This window comes from Dermacentor variabilis, chromosome 6, assembly GCF_050947875.1.
Source record: "Dermacentor variabilis isolate Ectoservices chromosome 6, ASM5094787v1, whole genome shotgun sequence".
Lineage (NCBI taxonomy): Eukaryota > Metazoa > Arthropoda > Arachnida > Ixodida > Ixodidae > Dermacentor > Dermacentor variabilis.
This window is the reverse complement of record NC_134573.1, coordinates 181,852,946-181,868,915: the sequence shown is the minus strand read 5'-3', so window position 1 is coordinate 181,868,915 and position 15,970 is coordinate 181,852,946. Positions and strand designations below refer to the sequence as shown.

Sequence of the window (15,970 nt, the reverse complement as noted above, 5' to 3'; positions counted from 1 at the left end):
CATCGCTTGGCGCTCAGATTATATTTTGCATTCCGCCTAATTACATAATTAGTCTGAATTAACCATCTTCTCAAATATTATAATTACATGAAAAGTGCCAATGAGAAAATTGTAGAGCAACATGAAAAACTCCCGATACAGCTTTCTGTTGCTCAATACGTGCTACATAAACGCGTTTTTCTGAAGGTGAAAGAAGCCCGCGAATACACGCACAATAGCTGCGCGACTGGCCGCTCGAGGCACTTTGGCAAGTGTGGTAAGGTTAGGGATTCGTCGCTGACGCATGCGCCTTTGTGTTCCTTAACGAAAAGTTAATGAAAAGTTTTTAACACCACTGAAAATATAGCCTTACGAGAAAGAGCATACTATTGAACAAAAAGAATGTTGATATGCATGGAAAAAATATGTGTAACGATAACGAGAACAAAAATGCTCGATAAACAAAATCTGCTAAACGATTTATCACACCCCGTATCTCTGCTGAGCTTTATTGATTAGTGCGAAGTCGCTATGTGACTGATTGTCGTCACTCCGGCTCAAAGGGGTTGCAATTACGAATCATCATTATCATTAGAGCAGCAGGCGTTGGAAGGATGCGCGCCCACCTGGAGTCCCTTCTGGAGCCTTCACAGCAAGTCCACATATTGTAGCTAGCCCATGTCCCGAAAGAAAAAATAGTGATGCACTTCCGTAACGTAACTTTGTCACTCTTGCCTATTTCTTTACTCAGTCGTTATCAAGAAAAGTGGCCCACTTTAAAGTTTTCAAAAATGCACTGTCGTATAACATGAAGTCTGCCCATATTGAAATCTGTCAATAGGTTGCAGCTGTGTAAAGGCGCTACAGAGTGGATACTTAGCTTGCCTGTAGAATCAATGTTTACATTCTTGCTCTTCATGAAAGCAAACGTTACAACGAAAATTTCACACACGCTCACCCAGATTCGGTCCTTTCAGGTGTTGCTTTTTGTTCTCTCACCAGTAGATCGGGCACTGCAGACCCGCGAACAGCGAACATCAAAACCAGAGATCAAACACCTCCAAAAAAGCGCTGCAAGACTACAAGTGTTGCGCGAACTTGCACAATATACATCAAGCCTTTTGCCGTTCCTCCACATACTTTCCTTTGAAACTTTGAGGCACCCTGAACGACGTTATCACGCCTGAACAGGCCTGGAACAGTCATTATACATAATTTTTACATAATGTATGCATAGTGTATACCTAATCATCCAAGTAAATGTTGGTAATGTCTACGACAACCTACACATCGTATGTACTTAAGGTCCTTCGCCCACGGTTTTATATTAATGAAATTCGGGATGTAAAAAAAACGGCCTCCAATCCACGTTGCGCACGCGGTTGGACAGCGAAGCTGTAAACAACAACTAGAACGGTTACCCATTAAGACGTATATGTTGAGATTACTCACGTGGTGACATTCACATGCACTTTACCGAATTATTAGCCTAAGAGGTTTCGACGGCCTGCGACTTGGTTTACGCCGCTACTTCGTGCACTATATACAAAGGGTGAGCCAGAAAAAAAAGAGCGATTCACCGTGCCTTGTATGCACGCTGCTCTTCAGGAGCAGCGTGCATGCGTCGCCTTTCCATAGCACTGTCACCACACAACTCAATTGCTAAGCGGATTCTCTCTCTACGTACGAAAGTGTAGTTACGTCACTCCCTGCTTCGTATGCTACAGTCAAACCGCCGTAGCCGCGGCAGATTGCGCAACAGTAATCTTTACAGGGAAGCTTATGCGGGGAGTGCTACGTGCTTCGCACTTCATGTAGGCGCAGGAGCGCCTTATCATCAATTATGTGGTTCGATGCTTGTTTTAAGCTTGTTCTTTCTTGAAACGTATGCTGTTCTGTATGTTATGTGCGTGATTCCAAATAATGTATGCATTGTTCACTTCACCTTTCTGAGTGCTTGTTGCCTGTACATTACGGGGGTATAAGCCATTGATGATAATAGTTTTCTGTCGACATTACGCCACGAAGAAATCCCGGGATCCTAGCCATAGACACCTTCGCTGTAAAATCTGGTGATCTTTTTGAAGAGGAAAACCGTGGAGAAATATGGGTTCTTGTTTCTGACAGAAAAATGGGAGACAAATTGGGGGTTTCCTTGTCTGGCCGCCCCAAGTTTGGGATTTTCCCGAAACGTTTACAAACGATGAATACAAGTAATTCTCTCCTTTTAGACACAAACATTATGCTTAAACAAGAGAAATCCCTCACTGGAACATGTAATGGCAAATATAGCTGTTTGCAAATCAGGGGACGAACTCCACTCACGTCTACAAATCCTCATTGCCAGGTATTATTAATATATTTAAAAGAAATCACAGTAACAAAAACAACAAATAGACAGGTTTCGAGATCGCTTATATGTTCTCTGCCCTTTTTAACCAGCGTAAAAAATTGCAGAAACTAATGCACATGGGTATATGCTTCTCAGGAGATGTGATGCTTTTCATTACCTTGAAAGGCCCTTGTTGACATGCGTAATCATATACATTGAGAGTATTTCTGTGACCATCATGATCAGCCATTCAGGGATGTCCGGCTGGCGCGAGATGCATTCCAAGACCCGTCGAACTTCTCGTCCTTGTCTATTGTCGTGTTTTACCGGTTCTACGCTCTTGTAACAAAATTAGTGTATTAACCCTTTTTTTGAACATAATGTAGTTGGGCAAACATCTTCTCAATGTCACAGATACCGCTCGCGATGTACAGAAACTATAAGCGCTGCGTTATTTTGCTTCCTAGCGTAATGGAAGGAAGGAAGGAAGGAAGGAAGGAAGGAAAGAGTGGAGAAGGAAAGGCAGGGAGGTTAACTGCTTTAGCTTAACCGGTTTGCTACCCTACACATGGGAACGGGACCTTTTACATGTACATGCCATATGGGAAGTGGGATACGATGCGCCATTGTCGTATTCAATTAAAGGCGGTTACTAAGAAAGCAACACGCTTTCGTTCACTCAACGTTAGCAGGCGCTGAATTTACTATGTCTTACATGTGCACTTACTGCTAGAGTATTAAGCAAGAACGAGGCACATATACCCTGTTTATATAATATATTAATAATATTGTATACCTTAACGTTTTTCTGACAAAAGGTCGACAGTGCTCACTAGTTCTGTAACAGCTGCATTGGTTATTATAATTTAAGAAAGGAAAGATTTCAGGGAGAAATTGGGTATGGCACAATTTTCATAAATTTTGTTCGGGGTGTAAAAAACGGGCATCGTGGGATTTCACCCCAAAACGAAGGAACCTACATATACTTTATACAGTGGTGCGTGCGTGCATGTGTGTATTTGTGTATGTGTTCGAACACATTTTTCAGAAAAGCCCTGCGAAAGTTCCTAAAATCATGTCACTACAGATTAATTATCTGTCTAGTCGGATTTACAAGAAAGCCAAAGCTATGTATTCGTTAAATAAAGTAATTACATCAATTGGAAAAAGAAGAAGAAGTGTATCTGTTCGGTCGCTGTTTTTATGTGGTGCTCTGAGTTTTCTGGTTTTTTGGATAGTTACGGTTACCTTTGACGACGATTGATTAACAAGACATCGGGTGAAGATTCAACGAGCCAGGCGCCTTACAGGTACGACATTTCTTTTTTGAAGACCTGACTATTACCCTGCCGCTACGGTGGTCGGAAGCCGAGAACATCGTCACGAGCCTTATGCTCGTCCAAACGTAACAAGCCCTATGAATGACGCTACGGGCCATAATGACAAGCCTGGAGGCTTGCAAGCGTCACAAAGCTTCATAAAGCCGGCACGTTTGGTTCTCTCCAACTCAGAATCAACTTCAGCGAATTCAGGAATGATGGCTGATGGTGAAGCCGAGACCAAGAAACCTCGCCTAGAAGACGGCAAGTACGATGATAGAACATCGACTTATGAGCTAAGTGATGAAAAAGAGATGGGTGAAGATGCACCATTTACTGCGGTCACGTATAAGAAAAAGCGAGCCGAAGGCATTCCGGTTGTCTTTCGCCCAACAAGTGAAGGTACTACTTTTTGGCAAGTAAATCCAAACCGAGTGTCTGCCGCAACAGTTTCCGCTGCCAAAGAAAAAGTACAGTCTTTCAGGACGACCAGAGATGGAAGTTTCAGTGTCAGCGTTGCTTCCTTAGCATCGGCGAAACGCCTTTTGATGCTATCAAGTGTAGGCGGCCTGGAAGTCAAGCCATTCATCCCAGAGTCGTACACGCGAAACGTTGGGAAAGTAAAACATGTGCCTCTGCACATGTTTACACATGTGCAGAGGCACATGTGTTCGTCTGTGCCTCTGCACAGACGAACAACTCCGAGACTGCTTGAAAGACGCAGGAATTATCGGCACGCAGACAGATAAGGTATTCCCGCCAAGAAGATGGAGCAGTGAAGTCATATCCACTTCACACGGTAATCCTGACTTTCAGAGACGACCGCCCTATTCCTGGAAGAATTTACTTGGGTTTCACCAGTCACCCTGCCGAGGAATACCTAGGACCCACACTTCGCTGCTATAATTGCCAGATATTTGGGCAGATGGCGAAAACCTGCCGTAGCACACGTCGACGCAAAATCTGCTCAGAAGACCATGACCACAAGGAGTGCAAGTCACTTCTTCAACCTAAATGTGCAAACTGTGCGGGGAACCACGCCGCCTCCTTCTCAGGCTGCCCACAGAAAAAAGCAGCGGCACAAATGCGTCGACATGAACTAATTCATGGAAGACAACCGCGACGAAATGAACCCGCACCAAACCTCGAGATTGTTAATCCAGTGCCAGATCACCCACCTCAGCGGGCACCGGAACCACCACAGCCAAGAGCACCAACAAGATATCCCTCCTCTAAAGAACAACCAACAGTGCAATCAAGATACCAATCAAGAGGATCACAGTCAAGCGCCCAGTATTATGCATCAGTGCTACGGAAACCCAGGGGACAACAGGCAGAAAGTAATACACAAGAAAGCTCCTGTACTCGCACACATTTCTCTCAGCGACCTTACGCATCCACTGCAGAAGTAACACCAGCTAATAGCGAACATACCACAGCATCGGTGACACAACTGATTTTGCCAATGCTTTTCGCAGCTCTTAAGGCAATCCTATTTGCTTTGCCGGAAGCAAACAACCTACCAGAAGTAAAAGCCTTGTTGCCTCTAGAAGCACTGTTGTGTTTTCAATGGTGGTCTAATGAAACGAATGTGCTGTCCAACTACTTAGTAGGTTTTAGAAAACATAGATGCACAATGGATGCAATATTAGATATAGTAGCCTGTGTGGAACATGAGCGTGCACGTGGAAACATGACTATAGCAGTATTCCTAGACATCAAGAGGGCATTTGACACCGTTAGTCACGTTCATGTTCTGCTAAGCATGTTGGAACTTGGTCTGTCTGGCAGGTCCTTGCGATGGATTTCTGAATTTTTATCAGGTCGCAAAATATTTATTCAGACGGGTGAAGGAAAGAGTGCTGAACATATTGTCAAACGGGGAGTACCACAGGGAAGCGTACTCAGCCCCTTCCTTTTTAACTGCGTCATGGCTGATTTAACGCGAAGACTGCCATCACAGTTAAAGTTTTCACTGTATGCAGATGATGTGTGTATTTGGACATCTGGGTCTAATGCTCAACTACTCCAGATGGCATTGCAAGACGGCATAAATATCATCAACCAATTTTTGAGAGAAAGAGGAATGGTACTATCACACGCAAAGACTGCTGTATTGCCCTTCACTCGGAGGCAGTTAAAAAATTTCACTCTTAATCTGGAAGGACACCCTCTGATGATTGTCACACAGCATCGATTTCTTGGCATAATACTTGATAGGCAGCTATCCTGGGCACCCCACTTAAAAAAAATCGAAAACGAGGTCAATGCCATAGTGTCTGTACTTCGCAGACTTGCAGGCACATCGTGGGGCGGATCAGTATCGTCCATGCTGACTGTTTACAATGCATTAATACGACAAAAAATTGCATATTCCGCGCCCATCTTACACGGGCTTTCCCACACGTCTGAAGAGAGACTTCAAAGACTTTTAGCTAGAGGACTACGCCTATGTCTAGGAGTTCCACGAGCGACTTCGAGTTCTCTTGTAATAGCTGAGGCTCGCCAATCACCGTTTCCAGTTATGCGAACTACAGAAACATGCCGGCATTATTTCCGTCTTCAAACCCAGCATAAGAACCACCCACTGGCTCTAGACATAATGAAACGAGATAGAAGTTATGTTCATATAGAAATTCAAAACAATCTTCACATATTGCCAGGAAATGAATTTTGGAACTCGGACATCGAATATCCTCCATGGCTGCTTACAGTTCCAAAAATTGGAGGACGCTTAAGCTTCGCCTTCAAGAGTGGAACGCGACAGCGTTCCCGTCGACCCGCCAAGGGGTGTAAGACAATGAGCTACGGCGCAGCGCCTACGCGCCCCGCATCGGACGCGGTGAGCGTCGAGCAACGCAGCGTTCGGCGCGACAACGAAATGTGCGCCTGAGCAAGCGACGCACGCCTGAGCCTTAGAAACAGCTCGTTTCTAAGGCAACACCGCGTTCACTAGAGGCGCTTTTGTACCGCTTTGAAGCATCGAACTCGTGGCTCAGTGGTCAATAAAGAAAAAAAACTCGTGGCTCAGTGGTAACGTCTCCGTCTCACACTCCGGAGACCCTGGTTCGATTCCCACCCAGCCCATCTTGGAAGTTGCTTTTTATTTATGAAGTGCCTGCCGTGATTTATCGCTCACGGCCAACGCCGCGGACGCCGACGCCGACACCGACGCCGACGACACCGGCTTTTCTGCGACACGAGCTCCTTAACGCTATCGCGTTAAAAATCGAATTATCAGTAGAAGGGATATTCAGCAAAAGAGACATGTTCATTCAAGCTGCTCAACAACTAGCACTATACCAAATATATATGCGGTATTCAGGATACACACACGTCTACAGAGACGGCTCCAGTACAGCAACCTCTTCAACTTCATCATTCATTATACCGCACCTCAACAAACAAGAACCATTTAAGTTATTTCGTGCGACTTCGTCTACAACGGCTGAACTGTTCGCAATCCTATGTGCGATAAAATTTATATTGTCAGTAAGAGATGCGCAAAAATGGGTAATTTTCAGCGATTCACAGGCGGCTCTAACATCACTCTGCAGCACAAAGGGAAAGCATTCAGCGACAGTATAATATATGAAACACTTAAAAACCTCACAAAGGCAAGCGAAGCGAAACATGCAATAGCATTCCAGTGGATACCAGGGCATTGCAACATTCCTGGCAACACAGCAGCCGATGAAGCAGCACGACAAGCGCACCTGAAAGATGATACGGCTCCGCTCCCAATATCAAAGAATGAATTACGCTGCATTATAAGGACAACGTCTTTCAACATGTCTAGAAACACTTGGTTTGACCAGAATTCTAAGAGCTGTGACTTATATCATATTGGTCCATATATTGAATTCAAATTTTCATTGTCATTAGATAGAACTATGGAAACGCTTATTCATCGATTAAGGCTAGGCACTGCCTACACAAAGCATTTCTTACACAGAATTGGCCGAGCGGAAACCCCCGAATGTGATTTTGGATTTGTAGATGAAGATATATATCACCTCCTTCTAGATTGCCCACATCACGACACACCAAGATGCCGACTTAAATCAGCGCTAAGTAAATTAGACCGCAGACCTTTCAGTTTAAGGAAACTTTTGGGCTTTTGGCCAACAACGGCCTTGCAGAAGAGCGCTTTAAAAGCACTAAAGACTTTTTTTGAAGACAGCGGCATCGTTGGACGTTATTAGTGCTTTCATTGTTCTGTTCATTTCAATGTCACTCTATATATCCATCTGTTTGGGAATTATGTTATGTTGACTGCTCTGTTGTGACTGTATGTGCTAATATATTTACACGATGTATATACCACTCGCTGACTAGACAATGTGTTATTAGGAGACAGTATCGTTTGTACTTTTGAGACTTTCGACTACATAAGTGTGGAGACATTTGCCATGTATATTGTGTGTGCCCGCTGACCCGCTGACTAGAAATGTGTTATTAGGCGACAGTATCGTTTGTACTTCTGAGACTTTTGACTACATAGGTGTGGAGACATTTGCCATAGTCTTCCTGTGGAAACGTTGCTTTGTAAGTTCTGGTGCTTGTGTGAAAAGATTATTTGATATGTAACCGTGAACCCTGAATGATGTGTGACGGAACCACCCAAGAGATAAGGAGTAGCCGGCGCCTTAAATTGCACGCCAACATCTCCATATATCATATCAATAAAAAAAAATTACATCAATTAACTTCTTCGTTATAAACTTTGCGGCATTGGAAAGTTGAAGGCAATTGCCATAAATCTCTACTTTCGTGTTTGTACATTTTAACGTGGCCATGTCAATTGGAATAGTTGGCGTCAAATTATTTGTTCAATTTATCTGATTACTCACGGGACACCGCGAAACACGACTATCTGCTCTACCCCTGTGAAGTAAAATTGGGGCGTAAAGTGAAGCTGCCGTCGCACTCCCCTCTTCTGACGACGTCATTACGATTGGTGCTGTGCGCAACTCCCGTGTGGATGCATACACGGCTTCAACAGCAGACGGACCAATTCATCGCGCAGTGTGGCGACGCTCCATTTTACGCCGCCTTACTACGTCACAGGGGGGACACACTGTAAGACGCGCTTCGCAGTGGTGCTTGCATAATCAGGTACATCGAACGGATAGTTTGACACCAGGTATTTCGGTTTACATGGCCGTTTTGAGATGTAGAAACATGGAACAATACCTCTATGAGTATTCTCTTCAACTTTCCAATATATTTATACATGTTCTGTGAGATTTGTAACTTAGATGTTAATTAATGTAATTATAGTAATTTCACAATGAATTCCTTTGGTTTTTCTTGCGAATTATGTCCGCCTGAGCAGGCAATTAATCTGTAGTGAAGTGATTCGTGTAACCTTATTGGGCTTCTTTTTTTAAAGTGCTCGAAGCAAAAAAACAAAAACCCAAAATCACTGTACATGTCGCAAATAAAGCGAACGATAGGCTCACTTCATGGGGTTATATATAAACATTATAATACACTCAAACCGTGCGATTTAACGTATAGAAATTGAGCAGTGGGTTACGAAGGATGCCATAGGGAAGGGTTCCGCATAAATTTTGTCGACTTGGGTTTCTTTAACGCACACCTAAGTGCACGAGCGCTTTTACATTTCGCCCCCATTGAAACGCGGCCGTCGAGAATGGTGATCGAACCCGTGACCTCAGTCTCAGCAGCATCAGCACGCCATAGCCACGGCACCACCGCGGCGGCGTATGTGCATCCAATCAAGACCAATGTACTTGTTATACGCAATTTTAACTAATGTTCGTGACAAGTAGCTGCGTGTTTAACTAACGCAACCCCGAAGTGGCATTACCGGTAGAAAATATCGAATCGCTTAATGCATAACGCTGAGCTTGTTGGAACTACATCTGATATATTTGCGAGAAATTATCTGAGAGTTTCTTTTTCCTTTGAAGTGGCGACAATGTGTGAGACATCAAATATGGCGTTAAGATTAACTTATGTTCCAGCTAAAATACAAATTTCCAAAGAATTATTTCTTTTTTCTTGAAAGGGATAATTAGTTGTGCAACATACCAGGATGGGCGCGATAATGGTAATCTATTGCCTAGTACTCAGTAATCAAGTTTTTATATCGTTTGATGCATAGGGGACAGATTCTTGCGAAAGGGAAGGCGGCCATAGTATGCAAGGCATCGTGAACTGCCAGGCCAGCCACAAGTATGAGATATTCGCTCCGAAAATTCCACCTAAAGACTCTAGCGGTTTACAGAACGTCCGACTGAAGTTCATGGCTTAGAACTGAGAACTGAACCTCAGTTCTAAATATGCACCAACTAGCCCTCATCAAGATCTTACTAATGAAGTTCATGGAGGGTTCATTACATAGAACGCGCTTTTACTTTGTGTCAAGGCTTGAAGACGTGTCAATATAAAAGACGTGTACACTATAGCGAAAGCTGCATTTATTCCAAACTTTCTAGCGAGCGGACATTCATTAATTTGTCGCTTGCAATATTCTGCAATAGTGGTGTGCCTCAAGGATAGCAAATAAACGAAATCGTCAGTGAATGCTACTTATTTATTCGTTAAATTAGTGTTCCTTATGCAATTCCCTCGTTCACCGTCGTTAATTACTTAGGGAAAACGTTTTGCTTATTTCCCCCACATGTATATATATCTTCGGATTATTTAGAATCTTCTCTCTACATCACAGTATGTTTATGTCAACTTATCTGTTGCTCACTCGAACGTTCAGTATACAACCTAAAGCTCTCCCGTATTTTCGGTCCTATTCCAATAAAAATGACGCGGACTCTGTGCGGATTACATGTCAATTTCTCGAGAATAGTGCGAGGAACAAAAACAAAAATTATTGAATTGCTTAAGGAAACCTTTCCGTGGGGTTGTTGAAGATATAATTTGATATTACAGCGTTCATCCTCAATACGGGCGTATAAATGCCGAGTACTGTTCCCGCCGAAATGGGAGCGGAGAGCCAAGTGGGTGGGAATGAAACCGGATAGAGTTAGGAGGGGGAAAATGCAGGAGGGAAGAAGAGAAAGAGCTTGGGAGCACGCCTGTTGGGAAGGTGCTGTCACCTCGTGGCAAGACCGTGAATTATGGTGCTGCATGGGCGTGGCCGCGGCGTGGTGCCGCTGAGATAAAGAAGCGATAGGCTGGTGAATCGGAGCGGAAGCAATGCAGTGGTGAAAGAAAAGAAGGAGAGAATGGTGCCGGCTAAAGTGCTGGCGGGCTATCGAACCGCCGAGGTGTTCCACGGATTGTCTACTGTTCGCAATTTTGCTGCTGTTCTTAGCTCAGTGTGCGTGAATATAAGACACGAGCGCAAACGCCATCACAGTTTTTCCCGTGCTAGTAAATCTGCCGTTTTCGTCGGTGCGAAAGGCAAAAGAGCTTGAGCAAGTACCCCCTTTTGTTAGGTTCCTCTTAGTGCGTACGTTACGTCCTTGCGGCATTGTTTTCGCACTCTTTTTCAGCTTATTCTTGAGGGTTTTGCTCTGCGAGGGCTCCTGGAACGTCTCTCTGGCTCGTGTTCATCGTTTCCTGTTAGAACCAATGTCATTGCTTGCCCAACACGAAATCAACCGTCGTCATTTTGCGCATGAGATTAATGCGGTTTTCCTTGTGCGTTTCTTTGCTTGCATTTAGCGGAAAAAAAATTTCATATTATGGCCGGCATCCTAGATTCGGTATTTATATGCACGCAAAAGTGCACGAAAACGTGCTCGAACTTTTCTTTCTTTTTTTCTTTTTTGCTGCAGTAGCTTACGTGAACCAGTAGTCACACCCATCAATTTGTACAAGGACATTAGGCTTAGCACTACGGAGTCTTCCAGATGATCGTGAAAAAGTCAAGAAATTGAATGATGTTCACCAGTTCTGACAGATATGCTGTTGAGTGCTGTGGCACATGCATTTTCGTGCAGTATGATGGATATATACTGGATATACAGTGAACACGGGAAACGACATTTTAGGAAACAAAACGAGGAAATAAATAATGAAGATAAATAAAAAGAAAATCAACAGGAAGTTGCATGGACTAGAAATTAAAATTTCGGTATTTTTGCATGAACTGCCGGCCAACCTTGAGTATTTTTGTGACTTAAGCGGCTTTTCTGCTAGAACTAGTATACTTTTCGCTTGTTTAAATAACGGCAAAAATGAGCGTGCACTGGATGTCACTTCCCCTTTTTATCGATGTTAGAGCGGGTCTCTATAAAGAAGGAATTCTAGCGGATTTTGAATCTTTTTAAAATTATACGAAATCTCCGTGTTCCATTGCGCAGAAATTACGATAAAATTAATACACATTCAAAAACCTTCCAGCTGGTGCATTTACATATTAAACATGCGTTTTTGAAAGGTACTGAATAAGCACTTTCCTTTCCACTTAAACAATTGTGTTATCGCTGCTTTTGTCGTATTTTCCGCATCACAACCATAGTAATGGTTTAACTACTCTTGAACTTACCTCTGTTTGAAATTCTCTAAAGCGAATCCTTAGCGTATATACTCGCAAGACCATTTAACGCGTTCCATCGGATTTTGAGTGCGGTTTAATGGGAATCCTTGCAAGAAAAAAGGCGACACTGTACCTGAGAATCAGGACACGAGGAGCAGTGCCGCAAAATGCTCAGCAAATTTGGACGACTTCAATAAAACAAGCACCATATATATATATATATATATATATATATATATATATATATATATATATATATATATATATATATATATACTAGAATTGGCTTGCTTAGAAGGTTTACTAGCTGACAAAATAAGAAAACATAAAACTGTTAAAGTGGCTTCAAACATTTCATCTATTACCGAATTTATTTTTAATGCAGGGAAAAAACACATTAGGTGGTTATACCTACGGTTATCTTTTGATTATACCTACGGTTATCTTTTGCACAAATTTGAGTAAACAAATGTTTTCCGATGCCGGTGTGCCCTGTTTGTTTGTACTGCTGCTTTTTCTGCGGTCCTTGTGAGTTTCTTCGTACATGTTGTGACTGATTTTGTTCGCACGAGGTTTGTATGTCACCTTCTAATGTTGCGTCGATTGGCCGTTACATTGTGATGTGGCCGTGTGGGGATTTATTGCAGATAACTGGCTTTTACGTTATTAATGTGACCATAATGAGTTTCGGCAAAGCAGCAAGACATCAGAGGGATTTTAGACAGCGGATAGATAGAAATCCTTCTTGCACCGGCTACAAATTATCGTAAAAGGACTAAAAAAGGAAAGAACGTGTATATAGTTACTCACTTATCAGTACGACCACACACATAATGAATACTATAATGAATGAAATAGAAATATTATTTCTAGAGTCATTTTTGTATCGAGATCTTGGTTGGGCTACGTATTCGAGCCCCATTTACATGCGGCATCAAACTTCACTAACTAGTCATTCCTTAAAAAGAAAAAGGCAGCTCTGGGAATACATGCGGGGTAAAAAAAAATGTTTCTGAATGTTTTAGGGAAGCATTCTCCACGAACAAGCAGGATGCTTCCAGGCGAAAATATACAAAGGGATTCAGTCGCGGAGATCAATCGTAGCACGGCGCTTTTAACTTTGGCATGGTTTTAAAACGTGATGGAAGGCGACACAGAAAGAATATTCTTTGTCTTTTTACCTGTTAATTTTTTGTGCAACCGCGCATTGTCGCTGCAGACCCTGGTAATTGCGGCCAAAATTATTACACGCCTTCGCATTACTGGACGCAAGAAGCTACTTGAAAAATCAGGACATGAAATTATTACCGTATTGTTGCGTACTCCAGGGTAGCGTACCGTACTGCTGCCGAGAAGTAGCGACGCCTGCCTATCGAAACTCAACCGACATTACTTATTGGGTAGCGTGGCGTTGTCGGCGGGCTGCAGGCATCCGGTAGACCATGGCGACCGAGCAAGGGCGAGACGATTTGCTAGTGCGAAACTTGCACTGTTTATTCAAAGGTAGTTGAAAGAAAATAAGAAGAGCATGAAGTATGAAGTCAGAAGTATCTCACAAGTACATTCGGAGCCCCTTAAATAGGCTCTCTACAAGTGTGGGCGGGATCTTGCTTCCGTCGATGACACGTGACAGGCACAGAGAGAGGGCCCCTCCTCCTGCATTACCGAGCACGGGTAGGAGAAGTCGATTTTCTTTTCGACGAATCCGGGGAGAAGGTCGGGTGAATGACCTCTTCGGCGCCGTGGGGTCTGGCCGAATAGAAGGTAGGGGGATGACGAATCGCCCTTGGCGTCCGACCAAGTTGAAGGTAGGGGGATGACGCATCGCCCTTGGCGTCCGGCCATACCTAACAGCATCTCCGGCGGGGGAGGAAGATCCCGACGTGTAGGGGCCAGCAGCCGCCGTACGAGGGATCGGCGTTTCGGTATCAGGATTCCCTGTAGGGGTGACGAACCCTTCGTTCGTAGCAGGTAGATTCCGGGGAGTGGTCATCCGTCCTCGTGGCGCTCTTGTGACTTTTCTCCTTGGTCCGGTCCGGTGAAATTGGTCTTTGCAAGCAGTTCTCGTAACTTTTCGTCTCCTGCGTGGGCAAGCAATCACCCCGGAACAGTGCCGGACCCACAACCACAAAGCAGCGAGCACAAGGCCACTCTCCCTCAAGACACACCCGGCTTTTAACAAAAGAGAAAACCCGCTACACCTTTCCCATTTCCTGCGCGCGTCCTCCCCCCCTTAACACTAAGAACAGCCATTTCTTGAAAGCGTTAGGACGCGGTTATTAAAATCAGCTAACAATCGGCTTCACTTCGGAAAAACATATGAATGCACGAAAAAATGCCACGGAAACCCGTATGAGCCTGAGGCTCTCGATACTCTAGGGGCAACGACTTAAACCGTCGGCATTACCGTTAAGCTTACCCTTCTTGTAGCGAATATCGAAGGTGTACTGTTGAAGAGCCAAGCTCCAGCGCAAAAGACGACCGTTTTTCGTAGACATGGACTGCAGCCATGTGAGGGGACAGTGATCAGTCTCTATGGTGAATCTTGAGCCAGCGATATAGCAAGCTAGCTTCAGTACCGCCCAAACTACGCAGGCGCATTCCTTTTCTGATGCACTGTATGCTTCCTCACGAACTGAAAGCTTTCTACTGGCGTACAGTACGGGATGTTCGTTCTCGTCATCTTTCTTTTGACAGAGCACCACCCCCATACCCCTGTCACTGGCATCACACTGAAGAATGAATGGCTTAGAGTAGTCGGGCGCGTTCAACACTGGCTGACTCGTTAGTGCGTTCTTTAGCATACTAAAAGCCTTTTCTTTTGCGTCATCCCACTTTACCGTTTGTGGTTCTGTTTTTCTGAGAGCATCCGTTAAAGGACTTGCAATCTCGGAATACCGCGGAATGTATCTTTGGTAATAACCCGCCAAGCAAAGGAATGATCTGATGTCAAGCTTGGTGCGTGGTTGCAGGAAGTTGTCTATCGCGATCAGTTTAACCTCGGAAGGCCGACGATGGCCTTGCCCTATTACATGACCTAGATAAGCTACCTCCGCGCGCCCTAATTGGCATTTGGGAGCCTTAACAGTTAAGTTGGCCTCCCGTAGACGACACAACACGGTTCGCAGGTGTTGCATATGGTCCGCCCATGATGAAGAAAAAATAGCTATGTCATCGAGATAGGGAAGTGCAAAGTCCTCCATCCCTCGTAGCACCTGGTCCATAAGGCTAGAGAAGCAATATGGCGCATTCTTCAATCCAAAACTCAGGACTTTCGGACGAAAGGTTCCCATCGGGGAAATAAACGCTGCAAGCCTGCTTGCCCTCTCGGTCAATGAAACCTGCCAATACCCTCTGACTAAATCGAGCGTAGAGATGAAATTAGCACTGCTCACCTTTTCAAGCCTTTCCTCGATATGCGGTGTTGGATAAGTCTGGTCCTTCGTGATTAAATTGAGCCTGCGGTAGTCGATACATGGCCGCGGCCCTTTTCCTGGGACCTCAACCAAGATAAGAGGCGAGGTATAATCACTCTCTCCTGGCTCGATTACACCTAGCTCTAACATCTTGTTGATTTCAGCGGTCATGACTTCACGTTGACGAGGCGAAACGCGATAAGCTTTCGAACGAACTGGGTCCGACGAGGTTAACTCGAAATCGCGAACGATCGCAGTTGTCCTGCCCGGTGTATCTGAAAATACGTCTTTAAATTCAAACACGAGTTCCCTCAGTTCGGCCCTTTGATTGGGATTCAACTCCGCCTGTTATACTAACTTATCAATGGTCTCGTCAATGTCTTTTGTCTCCGTCACTGCTGGTAACTCTGGAAAGTAGACGGGCATTTCCTCAGGTTGGTTAAGGGACATG

At 44.2% G+C, this 15,970-nt stretch overlaps 1 protein-coding gene across 1 annotated transcript in view; it reads right to left on the bottom strand.

Annotated features, from left to right (window-relative positions):
* Window positions 1–935: 935 nt before the first annotated feature.
* LOC142586382 (uncharacterized) overlaps window positions 936–15,970 on the bottom strand; it is a 286,970-nt gene continuing 271,935 nt past the window's right edge. The window contains exon 17 of the mRNA XM_075697629.1: window positions 936–992. The gene's annotated coding sequence lies outside the window, so the exon portion shown is untranslated. The remainder of the gene's footprint in view (window positions 993–15,970) is intronic.